General features: G+C 39.5%; 1 pseudogene; it reads right to left on the bottom strand.

Moving 5' to 3' along the window:
- Positions 1 to 6,236: 6,236 nt before the first annotated feature.
- Positions 6,237 to 18,453, bottom strand: part of LOC134369234 (vasculin-like protein 1) — an 85,871-nt pseudogene continuing 73,654 nt past the window's right edge.

Genomic DNA, 18,453 nt, shown 5'->3' with positions numbered 1-18,453 from the left:
CCAAGCGTGGTTTGTGCAGCACCTCTGTAGAGCACAAGCCAGAAACTTTGGTGGCAGCCACATTGTATTGAGTCTGTGGGCTGGCAGAACATGAGAGCAGTGGAGGCGAGGCAGCCTCCACCCAGACTACAGAAGATGTATAGAAGGTAGAGACCTGCAGGGGTGGAGCCACTGAGGAGGTCATCTACCGAGCAATGTGGGGCAGAAAAGTGGGTCGGAGCCCCACAGAGAGCCCCCACCAGGGAAATGTCTAGTGGAGCCAGGGTGGCGGGACTCCCTCCAGGAGCCCAGAACTGTGGGGCTGCTGGCAACGTGCAACAATGGCCTGGAAAAGCCACAGGCACCAGGGCAGCTCAGCAGGTTGCACTTGGCAGAGCTGTAAGAGCAAGGCTACCCAATGTTTTGGGGCCCAGATGTCCCATTGTGCTTAATGTTTGCCCTGTTTAGGTTTTGGATTTGTTTGGGGCCTGTTTTTCCTCTTTCCTGGTCTATGCCTCCCTTTTGGAATGGGAATGTGTACCCAGTGTCTGTCCCACTGTATCTTGGAAGTAGATAAATTTGTTTTTGAATCTTTACAGGTGCACAGCTGAAAGGAGTTTTGTCTTTAGTCTCAGATGAGACTTTGGACTTGAGTTGGTGCTGGAAGAAGCTAAAGAGTGTTGGCACTGTTGGGATGGAATGTGTAATATGTGAATGCAAGGGTCAGTTATCCTCACTAAGGGAACATCACGGAAGATTCTGAATGCGTACAGCGAGGGACCCTGAAGGGGTGGATTGTAGGGAAAGTGAAGGAAAAATGGTCAGGGCCCCACAGATGTTCAGAATCTTACCGAGCATTTGATGTAAACATGCACATGATCCCAGGTGTTTCTTGATTATTGTCTAATGTAATTGCTCATGTGCACCCACATGTCCTGGGTTATAGACTTAAGTATAAAGGATGAGTGGCTCTGATCCACGGTGCCCCACCCCTGTCCCCCGGGATACCCCAGGAGGCTGCTACTGCTGCTGGAGTCTGTTGCTGCAAGCTGTTGCTGCAAGCTGTTGCTGTCAGTGCCTCCGGGATGCCCCGAGAGGCCACCGCCACTGCTTCTTCTGCTATTACTGCTGCTGTAAGCTGCTGCTGCTATTGCTGAGGACTGAGCTCATGTCATCTGCTGGTGGTTCCCTGGATCTTTCCCAATTACCTAGTGTGGACCTGCGTGTGAGGGGTCTATGACCCAGCCTGGCATGTGAGGGGTCTGTGACCCAATCTGTACAATGGGTTTGAAGGGTCTGAGCCCTAGCCCTGACAATACAAATGTAAACTTAGCATAACTAAAATAATGAAGCATTTTGGCTTTAGTTATGGATGGCCATAACCCGACAATTGGTGTAGTCACTTAGCAATACTATTGCTGTAACCCTGCACCATGTATGAAATAGTTCCAGTCATTTAAAATGTGCCTAAGAGGCTAACCAAAGAAAACAACATATGAAACCTATTTTAAAGAGAAGTCCTTACTTTTCGCTTTGTAAACCTCTCTGTATTGATTAAATACAGAGTATTTAATTAAAAGTATTTTTATAGGTAGATGGTTTTAAAAATTCATTTTAAAGAATTGAAGTTTGATAATGGAACATGCTTGGGCTTTGGAAATAGACAAAGTGGGTCTGTGTGTATTCCATGACCCTTGTTATATTGCTTAACCTCCCTGAACCTATGTGACTTTGTGAAATAGATAAAATGTACCTATTTCACAGCCTCCTTATGAGATGTAAATGAAATAACATGATACAAATTGGCTAACAGTACCTGGCAAATAGTAGAGGCTCAGTCAACATTAAAACTGTTTGTTTTCCCTTCCCTCTGCCTTCTTATTTACATGGCTTGAGGTAATTAAAATTAGATAAAAGTAGAATTGTAGCACATATAAGATGAAACTTTGAGTTTCTACTCCGATTTATGGTTCATTTTAAATTTTTTAATTTAAAACTAAACTAAAGGGAACATCTCCCATTCCACCCCCACCCCCACCACCAGTTAACATATCATTCCCTGGCCCTGTTTGGGTCTCATCAACTACCCAGCCATGGAGTGGAAAAATCATTCAAATCACCATGGCCACGGGGCCCTGCCAAAGAGATAACATTAGATTCTTCAAAATGGGTAGATCATATCTTTATGAAGGAGAGACACATTCATATCTAAATACTTAAGAAGACTCTCTGAAAAGTCAGATTTGTTCCTCATTTTCCAAAAGTTCTCTTCAATAACTGTGATGAGCTGAACTATATGACCTTAAGGCCCGATTTGAGGAGAAGGATCCCACCTTTCCTTCCTTCTTTCCTCTCACCCTGACTCCCCCTTGCTTCCTTCCATTCTCCTCTTATTTTAGAAAATTCTAAAACTAATTTTAAAAGTTCACGTTTCTGTCTGAGCAGCAATATGGTTAGCTCCTCTTCAAAATTGAAAAGAGATAGGCTACTTACCCATGAAAAATCTCATCATGATCCATGGGCTGGCTGTGTCTAAGTTTATGTTACCTGTTAAAATAAGGCTACCATGTTCACAAGTGATATTATAAAGGATATTAGCAGAAGTCATACTGTAACATCTATAACATATTAGGAGGATGTCGAAGGAATTTACAAATGATCTTTGAAAATATTTGTTTTCAACAAATCTGTCAGAACATATCTACCCTCATCAGTCCCCTTCTGCGCATCCACCTTGGTTTTGTAAAGAGTCAGATTCAAGCCTAGTGACCAAAGTGAGTGAGTTACTCGCTTACTTTTTTTTTTTTTTGGTCATAAAAGAAGGAGGTGATAACACCAGTTTGCTTGCATGATTTGTAAACTAAGTTGGAGGCCTTTTCCAAAAGAAGAGTTCCCAAAATGCAGTAAGCTTGCCCAAGTCTCCAGTTTGAAGGAGCACACTGATTTGGATGTGTGTATATTGGGGTGCTTATTAAGCCAAGCCCATCACTTATTGGCCTTCTCTCCTCTTTAATATCCATTGATATAATTTAATTAAGAGGAAATATATTTCAACATAAGGCTGGTAGCCTTGGTTTTACCAACCTTTCCTGACTACTGAGAGGTGGTAAAATTCTCCAAACAAGAGTTTATCCTCAAAAAAACAATAAACACCCATTTCAGCACTGTGTTCTCTGATAAGATATTTATTCTTTATTATTTTTATGAACTTATAAGCAGCTCTGAAAGCATTCTCTTTAAATTAGCTTGAATTAAGCTTGATTTCATTTATTAATTTTAATATAGCCTTTAAGTCTGTACAGATTTCATTTGCCATTACATGAAATAGAAGAGAGAAAATTGTCCCAGAATACTTAGAATTGAGAAGGTAAACTTCATTACCATTCCAAACCAAAGATTTGTTTCATGTCCTAGAAGGTGATGCTTGTGCTCAATATTACAGCCCAGAGCAAGCACAAGTATTGGCTTCTCCTCTGCCCTGTCGCCTGATCTATAGCAGTAAATTTCCAGGGTTGCCATGCAATTACACACAACATGATCACTATCACAGCAGGCCCAACTAGATATGGATACACAACATGATCACTTACCCAGTAGGCACCGTTCAATATGGTTAGATAACATGATCACTACACAGCAGGCCCTTTTCAATATGGATTCCTAACATGGCCGTGACTAATATACCAGGCAACTGGCATACACACAAACCACAACCACCATCCCTGCAGGAACAGTTTGATGGGGACACAGCACATAATACCTAATGCCACTTATGCACTCAGGTGTTGACACCCTGCAGAAGGTCGTTTAGCACAGCAGGTTCTGCCATAGAGAAATTTGACCTCAAACACAGTGGGAATAGTTAGATTTGGCCCTGCAGGTGAGATGAGATAGGATCTCCCAATGGGACTTCTAACATGGCAGGCAAAATTTGAACTTTAGCCAAGTGCCAATAAGAAAAAGCCTAATGACGAACAAAAGATCTGTAACTTAGAAAACATCATAACAAATGGACCTGAGGGAAATGACAAGGAGCACACTATCTTGTGTGCCGTGTGGATTCTCTTGCATCCACATTACCAATTCCTGTGGCAGAAGAGAATGCATTTGACATTGTTCTGCAACACTCATTAGAGCAGAACCCTTGATGGAGGGTGCTATGTCTCTGAGCTGCTTTGATGTGTGTAAAAATACCCCAAATTCTTCGTGTAAAGTAACAGTTATCAACCATTGTGTAGAATAAAAAAGAAAAGCCTTTTAGGCGAATAAATGGAAGATTTTTTTTTTTTTGCCAGCTTTAAAGTAGCAAATGGATTTGCAAATTAGAAATAAAAATAACAAAATTTGAAATCAAACTAACAAAATGGGGAGTAATTATCAAAATTATTTTATAAAAAAGCTTTTCATTTACTTTTAAATGTTGCTACTCCCATAGATTCCAATTTGGCTGATCTGGAATGTGGCCCATAAATATACATTTAACAAATCCACAGGTGATCCTGCCTCAGAATAGTTTACACAGTGTCACCCACTGGTTCCTCTTTTCTTCCTTATCTTTTCATTTCTCTAATTTTCATCTTCCTCTTGCTTTCTCTAAGTCTCTTGTCTCCTTTCTTTCTTTGGCTCTATCCCCGTCCCTTGTTTTTTTTTCTTTTTTCCTCTGGGTATGAGCAGGAAGATGCCAGAGGGAAGGGTGGCAACAGGGATGGGGAAGTTGGCTGGAGAGTCATGAGGAAAAGAGAAGGAAGAAAATCTTGCCAAACTCATAAGCCTCAAGATGTGTTCCAAAACAGTACAAGGACTCACTGTATTCTCTGTACCCCTTTAATTGTAGCACACGGGTCATGCAATCCAATTTTCTAGTTATGTTTAATAGAGGGGAGTCACCAGAGCCAAGAGAAGATGGGGGAGATTTGGATTGAGCCTGCAATTGTCCAAGTTTGGTTCAACCAATTAAAAGATGCTGCATTTAAAATACAGCAGACCTGAGATTGGAGCAACTATTATCTGAATTTCCCACAAATGGTCTTTGTAAATAATGAGGCTCCAGTATTAGCTCTCATGTCTTTCCTCTGCCCTCTATGCTGATATCTATTTACTGGCCATTTGCTTTTGCTTATTTTGGCCATGAATTGTTTTTTGTGAACATGAGTGAAGCAAAACTAGTTTGAAGAATTATAGTTTAGGACTCAGAAGACCTGTATCCACATCTGGCCTTGGCATTAGCTAACCTTGTGGTCTTGGACAGGTTGTGCGACCTCTCCAGTCTCATCCTCAACTGTTAAAGTGAGGGGATTATCTGCATTGCTTTTTTAGTTCTAAAATTACACAGAATAAAAAGAAGTTGTATGACTCTTCTATAATACTTCAAGATAAACAGGGCCAGGTGTGGATCATAACAAAATTTTTAGCATCCAGAATAAGTGATTTTTGTCCTTAAAAAAAAATTAGTACTAGGAATATCTTACGTGGAGTCAGAATTAAACAGCTGCAAAATTTCCTACTGTTTTTGGTAGAATGTAATCAAAGGTAGTCTGAATAGTGAAATATAAACTTAAAAAGAGGGTAGTGTTTTTTTTTTCCAAACTGATGCAAAATATTTATTTCAAGTTAGTTATTTTGTGCAGTAGTTTTCCCCCTCAACAGACGTGTGATAACCACGTCTTTTAAATTTGTAGATAATGTTATCAAAATAATCTTAACCTTTGAAATTTCACAAAAATTTGTATTTTACAATCCACCCTGAATATCAAGGCTGCAAGAGTAACACAACATATCCTATATCCAAATATTTTACAGCTGTTCCCCAAAAGGAAAAAGAAAACTCCCAAAAAACACATATACTTGGTTAAGAGCTAAAGTTACCTGAGAAGCCAAAAATAAAATAAAATATCCAAATTATTAGCATTAATTTAATACAATTATAACTTCAATAGTCATTGACAGTGATTGCCTGAGCACAGGCGTGAATGCCAAGTGCTGGTAGTAGCTATTGCTGCAGACCAGTGTCTCCTCTTCTCTGCACTGCCAGCTTCCCACCTGTGCATCGCCCCATATATACTGTGTGTGTGTATATATATTTTAAAAATCTTTCCCACCACACAAACTTCTCTCTGTTAAGCAGATAACAGGGAAGAACAACACAACAAAATCTAAACAAGCCAACTGCTCTCTCTTTGGGATATTATTTCCCTTGTTCATGAAGTATTCAACAATTCAAGAAAAAGAAAAGAATGATTTCTTTTGTATATTCCCTAAACATGCAAGCTGAGTTTACTGGGTCAGATTTAACTGTGAGCATTTATATGCCTACTTCCAGGCAACATCATCTGATGTTTCACACCTACTGGTTTCCATGTCGTGAGTCCTCAAACTCTGCTTTACAAGTGCTCCTCTGGAGGGGAAGCCTGGAACTTCGGCTTTGCAAGAAGTCATTCTTTCCAAAGCCATTTCTTTTCAGCTGCTCTGTCTTCATGTGGAACTCTTTGAACTCATCCTCTGTGAGGGGATGGCAGTTCTCATCGTTTTCAGGATATTCCTGCCGTCACATTGCTTTTAATAACCTGTGTTCTGCTTCCAGAGAGTGTAAGAGGACCATCCCTTCTACAACCAGGCGAGCAAGACCATTCTGATGACAGCCTTCTTCTCCGTTTTCCTTTGGTTCAGGTGTGCTATTGTCCTCCAAATCCTCCAGCTTGTCACAGTCTCTGTTCTCTGAGAAGTCTCCATTGCTGTCATCCTTCAGTCTCAGGAAATCACTCTTCCTGTTGGTTCGGCGAGTCAGCTTGGTCAGATGAGAGGAGCCAATCTCAATTGGAGGGGTGCTGCTGGAGGGACTCTCTTTGGGAGAACTTAGCACTGTACCACCAGCCAATACCACTGGTTTGGTAAGAGAAATTGGACTGGTAAAAGCAGACTCCTGGCTAGAGGAAATGGATCCTGATTTGGGTTCCATTCTGTTAGCTTTCCATGCATTGGGCTTGGAAGGAAGTGGTGCAGGCTTAGGAACCAGGTTCTTATAGATACTTGGAACCATGGTTGATGATTTGTTCCCATTTGCATGGTGAGATCCTGGTGAAGTGAATGCAGCAGAGAAGGCAGCAGCAGAATCCTCTTTGGAAAATTTTTGGTGACTAGCATCCTAGAAGGTTGCTTGGCACTAGGTGGGTTTTCCCACACTCCAGAAGGGGTCCCAATAGGTCTGAATGGCTGATTGTTTTTGCCACCTTCTAGATTCAAAGAAGGAAAATCTTCCTCTTTAAACTGCAACTTTTCCACCTTGTCTTCTTTCTTTTCTTCCCTAAACTCCATAGGTGGCTTTTTCTGAAAGGCACAGCCTTTCCAGTAGTGAAAGCTGCCATTCCAGTGGCGGTGGTTCCCTGTGCCACCTCTGCTACACTGGCTCATGCCATCATGACCTCAGGAAGAGCCATGCCAACCAGACAGGTTCCCTGTGATTTCAGCATATGATCTCTTAGAGACATTAGAGTCCACAGAATCATGGCGGAACAGGGAAGGCTGGTGCCAGGAATCTCCTGTAGTTCGTAGGGGTCCAGTGTTAAAAAAGCTATCAGAAGAATTATGTTGATGATGGCTTACTCCAAATCTACCTTCTCCTCAGAGTAGGTGCTCTCTGTGTTTTTCAAAGGTGGCAGTAGGTGACTTAGCTGACTGCGGTGTTGAGAAGTTTAGCCAAGTAGGAACAAAGTCATGCTGTGCCACTTAGGTCCAGTGTCTCTTTTCAGCAAGGTGAGGCATCCAACCTCATGGCCAGGATCCCAGAGTGTTACCTCTGTGGTCCTGTTTCCCAAACTGCTTGAATCTGCCAGCTGGATCTCCTACAAGGTTTTCTTGTTAAAAGGGTGCTTAAGTAGGCTGACCAGCAGCACGCCTTATGATGAAACACAAAGAAGCCAGGCTCTGTGTGGATCACTCTTTCAGTCCCCTCAAATGCTCATCTTAAACTATCTAGTTCCTGACATGTTTCCAAAAGGGGAAAGGGGAACATAAAAGTATTTGTTACATTTTAAAAAGGGGTGAAGGGGAAAAAGCTATGTCTACATTCACCTCATTCAACTTCTTTGGGTTATGGCACTATGACGTTGCTTAAACAGGTAATATATGCACATTTGCACAGTGAGTGCAAACACTGTTCATAACAAGGTCATAGCTAGAAAGATAGGTGAGCTCACAGGTGGATAAGTAATGACATCAAGGTGACAGACCCAAAATACAATATTAAAGCGCAATAAAAGATCTTCTAAGCATCAACTCCAGTGGCAAAACATCCACATGACAAAGCCCTTAAAATACAAATCTCATTATTCTTACTTATTACAACGCTAAAAAGAGTGTGAAGATATGTATTTATATTTGTCTTAACCTTCAAAATCTAAGGACGTAAGAAATCTTGTTTAAAAAATAAAAAATCAGACAAGAACTTGATATACTTTTCCCTCCATGGAATAGCAGCTTTCAAGACAAATTTCTTGGTCTACAGCTCCTAAATGTATATTCTATTTCTTTGGTCTTTACTATTTATAAATTCAGAGCAAATTTAAAACAAGTAGAAGACAGGGAGTTAAAGGGTAGTCAAGGAGAAAGATAGTTCCAAAATGCGGTATTCTTCTCTTCAGTTTTCTGTATTTCACTTGTTCTGCCCCTTCCCAAAAACTGACTTGAGCTACTGGAAGGTGATATGAAGAATCTTCTTCAGTAGAGAAGTCACTTATTATTTTGGGTACATTTCCATCATTATTCAATCATTTAAAAGGTCACATGAATCTATCAGTTTATATTACTAACAAACTGGTTTCAGAGGAGCAAGCATTTCTGACTCCTTCCCACCTTGTGATCCTTCTTTCCTTCACGTGTGTCATTGAGACCAGTCAGTCCCCTGAGGGTAATGTTTTCAATTAACTACTGGTTTCTTAAATTTCCTTGTTATTAAGAATATGTCTTTTCAGGGCTGGCCCCATGGCTCACTCGGGAGAGTGCAGCGCTGGTAGCACTGAGGCCGCAGTTTCGGATCCTATATAGGGATGGCCGGTGCGCTCACTGGCTGAGCGTGGTGCAGACCACACTGTGCCAAGGGTTGCAATCCCCTTACCGGTTAAAAAAAAAAAAAAGAAAAAGAAAATGTCTTTTATCATGATTATCTTTTAAAGAAACTACCAGAAAGCTTTTTAGGAATTAAACAATTCAAATGGGTTAAAACATTGGCTTATTATTACCACAACACATATTTAGATGTCCCTTGAATAACATGAGGAAAAAATATTTTTAGTTTTTTATGCATGCTTATACAAAAAGATAAGATGTGATATAGAATTAACCATGCAGGACTCTAAAGACAGAAAATCTTTTTTCTTGAGCACAAAGTATCAGCCTTTCTGGTAATATTCAACAGAAGGAAGGAAAAAAGAGGGGACAGGGAGGGAACTAACACTTATGAAACAATTTCATTACTAGGTACTATACTATGCACATTTGATTCATTTAATAAATAATTTATGAATACCTTCTATGCCTAAACTAGGAGGTGAGCATGGAATGAGATGAGCAAGAAAGACACAGCCTTTGCCCTCATTTAATCCAGTACCAATTTTTAAATGCCCATTTTATTGACCTGTCTGCTTTGCACTAGTCTTCTTTGCATCTTCTTTGCACTTGTATTTTATTGCAATTCATGAAGTTTTTATGGTGGCTACCCAACAGGTTTAGGGTGATATCTCATAGTGGTTTTGTTTTGCATTTCCCTGATGATTAGTGATGTTGAGCATCACTAACTCTTCACAGAACATAAGCATAACTTTTTCTCATCTACCCTATACCTGTTATTTGTGGTAAATTAAGTGCTATTGACTAGAGAGCTATTCAGGATCTATAAGGCAAGTATTACCTACTTGTACTCAATAAGAATATTAGCCTCTATATACCCATACCATGCAGCCAGTCAGTAAAATTAACAACAGCCTGAAATTTCTTTGGATTTCATGGAGTTCTATATTGGGTTTTTGTTGTTGCTGTTTTTATTTTAAATTGTGGCGAAATACACATAACATAAAATTTACCATCTTAACCATTTTTAAATGTAGAATTCAGTATCATTAAGCATGTGTGGTACAATAAACCTCCAGAACTTCTGCGTCTTGCAAAACTGAAACTCTATACTCATCAAACCACTCCCATTTCCCCTTCCTCCTAGGCCCTCGCAAACATCATGCTACTTTTACTACTCTAGGTATCTCATAAAAGTGGAATTTTACAGTATTTTTCTTTTTGTGACTGGCTTACTTCACATGCATAATATCCTCAAAGTTCATCCATGTTGTAGAATGTGTCAAAATTTTCTTCCTCTTTATGGATGAGTAATATTTCATTGTATGTATGTATCACATTTTGTTGATGCATTCTTCTGTTGATGGACACTTGAGTTGTTTCCATCTCTTGGCTATTGTGAATAATGCTTCTATGAATATGGGTGTACAAATATCTCATTGGGACCCTACTTTCAATTTTTTGGATATATACCAGAAGTGAAATTGCTGGATTATACAGTAATTCTATTTAAAAGTTTTTGGTGAACTGCCATAATGTTTTCCATCACAGGTGTACCACTTTACAGTCACACCAACTGTGCACAGGGTTCCAATTCCAATTTCTCTACATCCCTGCCAACATGTGTAATCTTATGTTTTGTTTGTTTGTTTATTTATGGTGGCTATCCAAAAGGCATGAAGTGATATCTCATAGTGGTTTTGTTTTACATTTCCCTGATGATTAGTGATGTTGAGTATCTTTTTGTATGCTGGTTGGCCATTTGTATATCTTTTTTAGAGAAATGTCTATTCAAGTCCCTTAACCATTTTTTAATTGGTTTCTATTGGTTGTTGAGTTGAATTCTATATTGTTTTTGTTTGAACACTTAATGTAACTAATACAATATAACCAAAAGAAAGATCAGAAAATGAAATTATGGACCATCCATTAAAAATTGTAGAGAAGAAAGCCAAGGTGTGAGTTGGAGATAAATTCCTGGTGTCTCGTCCCAATTTCCACACCCCACTGTATTATACACACTTTCTTTTTCCAGGTATCACAGCCAGGAAGCTATGATCAATGAGGATCTTTCTTTTCCAAACTATGAGATAGATATCCTCAGTGGAGCTTCTATCTACCCATTGAGGAAGGTGAAACTACAAAGCAGTGCTAAAGAACCCTGGGAAATGCAAAGACTTTCCCCATCATGGCCCTGGGGTCATTGTTTTTAATCACAGATGATACAAGTTAAAGGTCCAATACTCCCAAACATAACATTGACTTACCAGATGTCTTGACCCAAGATTGATGCTCTATGCCTGGTTGACTTTATGTAAGAAACTGAGTGACCCATCCATAAAAATTGAATGGAAGGTACACTGGCTAAGAATGTTTTAACTTTTCTAGAGTATTTTTCTGCTTTCAGCCCTGCAATAAAGAGGAGATTCTGAGGAGAGAGAAAAAGTGTTAGAAACATTTTTTTCCAAAGACCACATCCCTGAGACTTTCACCTTTCTTGCTTCATTCATTCACTCATTCATTCATTCAAACATTCAGTAATGCCTACTACACTTTCTACTTTCTACTAAGTAAGGCTTTCTACTAAGTGCTGAGAGGATTGAAAGATGGGAAAGTATCTGTCCTCAGTGCCTACTGAGGAAGTAGTAGAGGAAGCAAGACATGTATACAGTTAACTACGGTGCAACATGGAATGCTTTAAGAGAAACCCACACAAAAAATGCTGTGGACACAGAAACTATGGAGAGATTACTTCTAACTGATGGGCTTGGGAGTATGTCACCAAAAGCTCTGGAGAGGAAATAACTATTTGAGCCTTGAGAAAGATGTGAACATGTGGAAATGAGGCAAGAAACTCATTACTGGCAGAAAGAAATGTGTGAGCAAATGCACAAAGTAGCGAAGGATAGAATACATTACAGGAGCAGGAACTTAAAAGATGGAGCATAGTGAGTGCAAAGATCTAGGAAACAAGTTGAAAAAGCTTCCGGTCCTGGTGCTACCTATCAATAGCTATTTGGTACTTAGTTTCTCTCATTCTCAGTTTTTATTGTTGCAGATGACAAAATAACTACCTGCCAGCCCCACAGGGTTATTGTGAATATAAAATATAGCAAAGTGGGTGAGAAAGCTATATAAACCACAAAAAGCTGTACAAGTTTAAGGAGTTTTTATTGGTAGGTCGCAGCCCAATGAAGGAAGGCCTTGAACATCAGGCTAAGGGGTTTGCATGAGTTACCTGCATCAGACCAAGAAAGTCCTTCAGCTAGAGGTCCTGTTGCTTCCCAGGGAAAGTCCAGTTACTTCTTTTTCACAATGTAATATATTCCACTATACCAGCTGTACATATGTTTGGTAAATTACACACTCATAACTCATTTTATTGAGCCAGCTTGCTACAGATTCAGTTTTAAGCACAGCCTTTCAAGTTTCCCTGTTTTCCTCTTCTATAGGCTGCCAGATACGTCCTCTGGCCTGGATGTTGGGGCGACCATTTCAGATTTCTTGTTCTCACAATGACCACGCTCAGGCCCACACTAGGTCACTCCTTCCAGCTGCACTGATTTCTAAAGAGCCCACTGCTCACTTCGGATTGCAGTAATGCCCTTTTCACCCAGGTTCAAACAATTTAAACGAATTCAAGGTGAGTATATTTATACAAGACAACATCTCAAAGAATCTTCAATGAGTTTTAACTATTAGGTCTAAATTTCTGTTGTTTTTATTTTGTTTTGTTTTTTGGGTTTTATTTTTACTCTTTTTATTTTATTTATTTATTTATTTTTATTCTGTAGAAAGGGCTTCTAATTTTCACAAAAACTGGAGATATAAAACATTAAAATTTATATTTTCATTTTATAATCTCCACAATTATTTGAAATAGTTCTCTAAAGTCTTCTGAAATCATGCAAATGTAAATTAATTTCAACAGAGGAAGATGAATAAACTTTTCAAACGCAAATTACTTTTTAAGCAAATCAACAAGTCCACTTAATAAAAAGAAATCAAGAACAGAAATTAAATATCTAAGCTTAGCAACATAAATTGCATAAAAAATCAATAAAACAATATAAACACAAGGGCACTTCAAAAATTTGTGGAAAAGTTGAATTGAAAGATAATGGAGATCTTTCTATGAACTTTTTTGTTTGTTTAAATTTTTCTTTTTTTTTAAAGACTGAGATCATAGAAAATATGTTCTCTGACCATAATAACAGAGGGAAATTTAGAAAACTCACAAATGTGTGGAAATTAAACAGCACACTCCTAAATAAACAATGGGTAAAAAGAAGAATCACAGGGAAATTAGAGTACTTTGAGATAAAAACCAAAGCACAGCCTATCAAAATTTATAGGATGCAGGGCTCATGCAATTCTTACAGGAAAATTTATACTTGTAAACACCTGTATTAAAAATAAGAAAAATCTCAAATCAGTAATGTAAACTTCTACCTTAAGAAAATAGAAACAGAAGAGCAGACCAAACCAAAAGCAAATATGAGTGGGAAATAACAGAGACTACAACAGAAATATATGAAATAGGGAATTAAGAAATAGAGAAAATCAACAAGACCATAAATTGATTCTTTAAAGGATGAACAAAATTTCCAAACCTTTATCTAGACTGACCAAGAAAATAGAAGACCAAAATTACTAATATCAGAAATAAAGTAGGGGTATTATTACACTGTCACTATGGATTTATGTGATGGTAAGATTTAACTTCTTTCTCTTTCTTGTTTGCATTTTTGTTCTACTAGTGGGTTTTGTTCTTTCTTGTGTATTCGTGGTAGTGATTATCATTTTTTCAGATTCCAGATGCAGGACTTCCTTGAGGATTTCTTGTAGGGTGTGTTGTGTGGTGGTGAATTCCAGCGGCTTTTATTTGTCAGGAAAATACACCATTTTCCCCTTGTTTCTGAAGGATAGCCTTACTGGGTATAGATAGCATTTTTGACTGGCAGTTTTCTTCTTTTAGTATTTTGGGTATTCATCCCTTTTTCCTCTGCCCTGTAGAGTTTCTGTTGAGAAGTCTGCTGTTAGTCTGATAGGGGGTCCCTTATAGGTGGCTTGGTTCTTTTCTCTTGCTTCTTTTAAGATTCTCTCTTTGTCTTTGAGCTTTGTCAGTTTGACTATAATGTGTATTGGAGAAGATCCTTCTGGGTTGAATCTGTTTGGAGATCTTTGAGCCTCCTAGATCTGAAGATCCATGTCTCTATACCTGGGAAGTTTTCGGTTATTATTTCATTGCATAGGTTTTCCATGCCTTTTCCTTCCTCTTCCTCTTCTGGAATGCATATGAGTCAAATGTTTGTGTGCTTAAGGTGGTCAGCTAGCTCTCCTAGATAGATTTTCTTCATTTTAAAAAATTCTTGTTTTCTTTTTTTTTGCCAATTGGATTATTTTGAAAAGACTATCTTCAAGATTGGAAATTCTTTCTTCTGCTTGTTCTAGCCTGTTGATTAAGCTCTTGGTTGTGTTTTTCATTTTGTTGAATGAATCTTTCAGTTCTATGAGTTCTGCTACATTCTTTTTTAAGGTATTAATCTCTTTATAAATGTCCTCCTTCATGTCCTGTATTTTTTTTTTCCTGTTTCATTATATTGTCTGAGTCTTCTCATATCTCAGTGAGTTTCCTTAAGATTGATGCTTGGAATTCCTATTCCAAGTCATTTCAAGGTTTTCCTGCTCTATAGGGTCTGGTTTTGAGAATTATTGTATCCTTTTGGTGGTGTCATATTTTCTTGGGTTTTTGTATTTCTAGTATCTCTATGTTGATGTCTGGTCATCTGGTAGAGCAGTTGCTTCTCCTATTACTCTGGAGTGGGCTTTGAGGAGAGAGACGTCCTCTTCTTTTTCTGGTCTCCACTGGTAACTCTTCTTGTGTCAGTGCAATCAAGTGTCCAGTGGGCCACCTGCATGGTAGCTGTGGCTATTGCCGTGACATCTGCCACTTTTGTGGCAGTTGTGGCTGTGGTGGTGGCTGCTGTGGGCCACCCATGCAGAAGTGGTGTTTTTGGTGTGCTCTCTTGCCTGCTTTCGGGGGGAAGGTGCTGCCTTCAGTTCCTGCCTAGGACTCCAGGTATGCTCTCTTGCCTGCTTCCAGGCAGAGGATGCTGCAGCCCTCGGCTCCTTGCCTAGGACCCTGGGTGTGCTGTCTTGCCTGCCTCTGGGTGGAGGGGCTGTGGCCCTCAGCTCCTTGCCAAGGACCCCAGGCATGCTCTCTTGCCTGTTTCCGAGCAAAGGAGGCCATCAACCTTGGCTCCTAAATTTCTGTTGGTTTTTATTTTACATTTCATTTTTTGGCTGTCATTAACCATGGATTGTTTGTAAAATTGAAATCATTCAAAATAAACATAAAATTAGTGTCTTGTGATGTGGTGGCCTCATTATCCCTGTGGACCACCCACTCACTGTTCTGAATTGCTGCACCATTTTGCCATGTTCAGGACCTGGACTCCTATTGGTCTCCCAACTGCAATGGTCTCCTAACTAGATACTCTTTCCCAGTCTTGCGTTCGCCTCATCCAGTCTCCACAATGATGCAGAGTAGTCATTCTGAACATGCAAATCTGTTTGTGCCTTCTGTTTCTTCCTTAGCATAGCACACAGTCCTCCACGACCTCACCCCCTGCTACTTCTCCCCACACCTCACTCCCCAAGCCCCAAAGTCTACATCCTTTTGTCAGAGCACACAACCACTGCACTCCAGGCAGGCCATGCTCTTTCACAATCCTCTTCCCTTTTTACATGCTATTCTCTCAAATTTCTGCACAGTATCCTCATATTCCACCCTCAAATCTCATATCTATCAAGCCTTTTTTCGTGAAGACACCCAGATGGTGATGTCCTCCCATACTCCCCCGACCTCGGCCATCATTGATTCAGGCCCACTCTCAGCACTTCATGCAAAATTAACTCTATTGGAGCATTATTCATATTGCGTTATCATTGTTTATTTGCTCATTTGTCTCTCACTCGTTCCTGAATCTTCTATTTTTCAAGCTCTGGCATCTAGGACAGTCGAGCCCAATAAATAATTGTTGAATGAAGGAATAGTGTACCCACAGGCCATGACTTTAGAAAATACTCCACAAATCTTAGTTCTCCTACTAATAGTAAACTCTGTACCCCACAAATATGTATAATCAATTATGTCTCAATTAAAAAAAACCCCAAAACCCAAATCTTAGTTCCCTTTCATCTATCTCCTATTCTGTTTCATCCCTAAAAATTGCAATTTACATTTCAGCTTAACGTAGGTCAACATCTGGAGACCCCAACCACAAATGCCCACTCTTAGGGAGTCAGATGAAGATGCTATTTTATATTTTCAAGCAACATTAGTCTAAAGTGAAAGAAAAATCCTTACATCCAACAACTATTTTTCACTCTCTTGCTGGAGTTAAGCTTTCAGTTATACATACATTTTGGAGAGAAATGGTTTTGTCATATTCGTTCCTACCCCTGCCTTGTAAAACAGAATTTTACCCAACAGAGGTAATAACAGAAAAGATAAATAGAGGTGATATCCCAACCAATTTAAAACAGAAATCAGTTCAATATCAGATGCCTCCTTGGTGCCAGGCTTAGGCATGAGGCTAGGTCTTTGCACATGTTCTTCTCTCTGGCTGAAATCATTTACCTAGTTCAAGTCTCTCAACTTTGCTACAGTTGACATTTGGTGACAGATAATTTTTTGTTATAAGGGGCTTTCTAGTGTATCTTAGGATGTTTAGCAGCATCCTCTGCCTCTACCCAGTATCTATCCCAGTAGGGTGCTAAACATCCTAAGTTTTAGTGACAACCAAAAATATCTCCAGACATTGCAAAATGTATCCTGGAGGGCAAAATCACTTTTGGTTGACAATTACTAATTGTTTCCTGCTCATTTTTCAGATTTATCTAATATGTCACCACCTCTTAGAAGCCTTCCTTGACCCCTCAGAGTGGATCAAGTGGCCTGTTATTGTTCTTATACCATTGCATACCATTCCTTCATAGTATTAAGGTTTGCAAAATACAATTATTAGCATGCTTATTTATGGTTTTTCTCCTAAGCTCCAAGATCCATGAAAGTAGAAACTTGGTCTGTTTTGCTCACTTTTGTATGGTTTGCCCCTGGCATAGTATCTGGTTCATAATAGATACCCCATAAATGAATGATATAATCTCTGCCTTCAGTAGCAAAACTTTAAAAAAAATCGGAGAAGACATAGAGCATCTAAGAAGCAATGTAATTGAGAGGTATGGGAGCTTTTACTAATGTTCTTTCTGTATAGTTAGGAGACCATGGAGAGCAGCTGTGAAACTAATGTGGCAGGAAAGTGTCTGATGAAACACTGTGGGGGGATGAAGGGATGGACACACATAGACATTTGTATCTGTAAGAATTTGCCTTGGTGGCTAAGACCCAGAAGGAGCCAAGGCTCATGTAATGCTCTAGACTACAAAAGGGGAGGGACTTTACAATGCCATGTTTAGATGGCAGGACTCCACCTGCCTGAACAGCAGCAGCAGCTGTAGCCCTTAAGGGGGAGCCCAGGACAACTTAGGGGAGCATGTGGGGAATCTGCTTCTAGCTTAGGATGCATTCTGTATCCATAGGTAAGTTTGAAACAAAGTAAACATTTTTTTCTTTTCTTTAATGAATAACAAATCATTCTCCTTCATGAAGATGTAAACAGAATAGGAGCTAACCTATTTCCTCTTATCTGTCTGCTGTGAACACCTTTTCCAAAAAAGGGGTCTTAAATTGTTCTCATCTTTTCTTGCTCTAAATGGTTTTTTGTTATGATTTGTTTATTTGAGGGATATTAAGAGTCAGTGTCTGGGCAGGAAGAAGATGGACTTGATAAGAATTGTTTACAGAGTGTGTTGGGAAAGCACAGGATAGTGGCATATCTGGGGTTTAGTAAGACTGAGGCACTATTGCCCTGGAGATGTCCAGGACTGAAAAAGTGAACGGGGGAGAGTGGTTAAAGGAAGAGAGAGAAAGATGTACAAATAGAGAGAGCCATCTGCAGTGAGCCACAGCCTTCAGAAGACAGATGCAGTGACCAGGAGGTAAGGGAGCACAGAAAATAAATTGATACCCAACTTCTTCACACACACACACACACACACACACACACACACACACACACACACACACACACACACACACACACACACCCTTACATCTGCTTTTGGCTTCATTGGTAGCCGTCAAGTCCGGTAGCAGGCAAGGTCACCTGCAGGTTCAGTCCACAAAGGTGAGCCCCCTGGGGCCCAGGGCAGGGAGGAGAAGGGTGCAAACAGGATGGGAAGGGGCAGTAGAAAATAGCCAGCAGTGTATCATTATGCCCCATTTGCAGAGGTGTACTATAACCTTATTTCAGATGTAATATCAACAATTTGTAAAATAGCATTGAT

The sequence above is a fragment of the Cynocephalus volans genome, chromosome 1 (assembly GCF_027409185.1).
Source record: "Cynocephalus volans isolate mCynVol1 chromosome 1, mCynVol1.pri, whole genome shotgun sequence".
Classification (NCBI taxonomy): Eukaryota; Metazoa; Chordata; class Mammalia; order Dermoptera; family Cynocephalidae; genus Cynocephalus; species Cynocephalus volans.
This window is presented reverse-complemented; position numbering and strand designations above follow the sequence as displayed.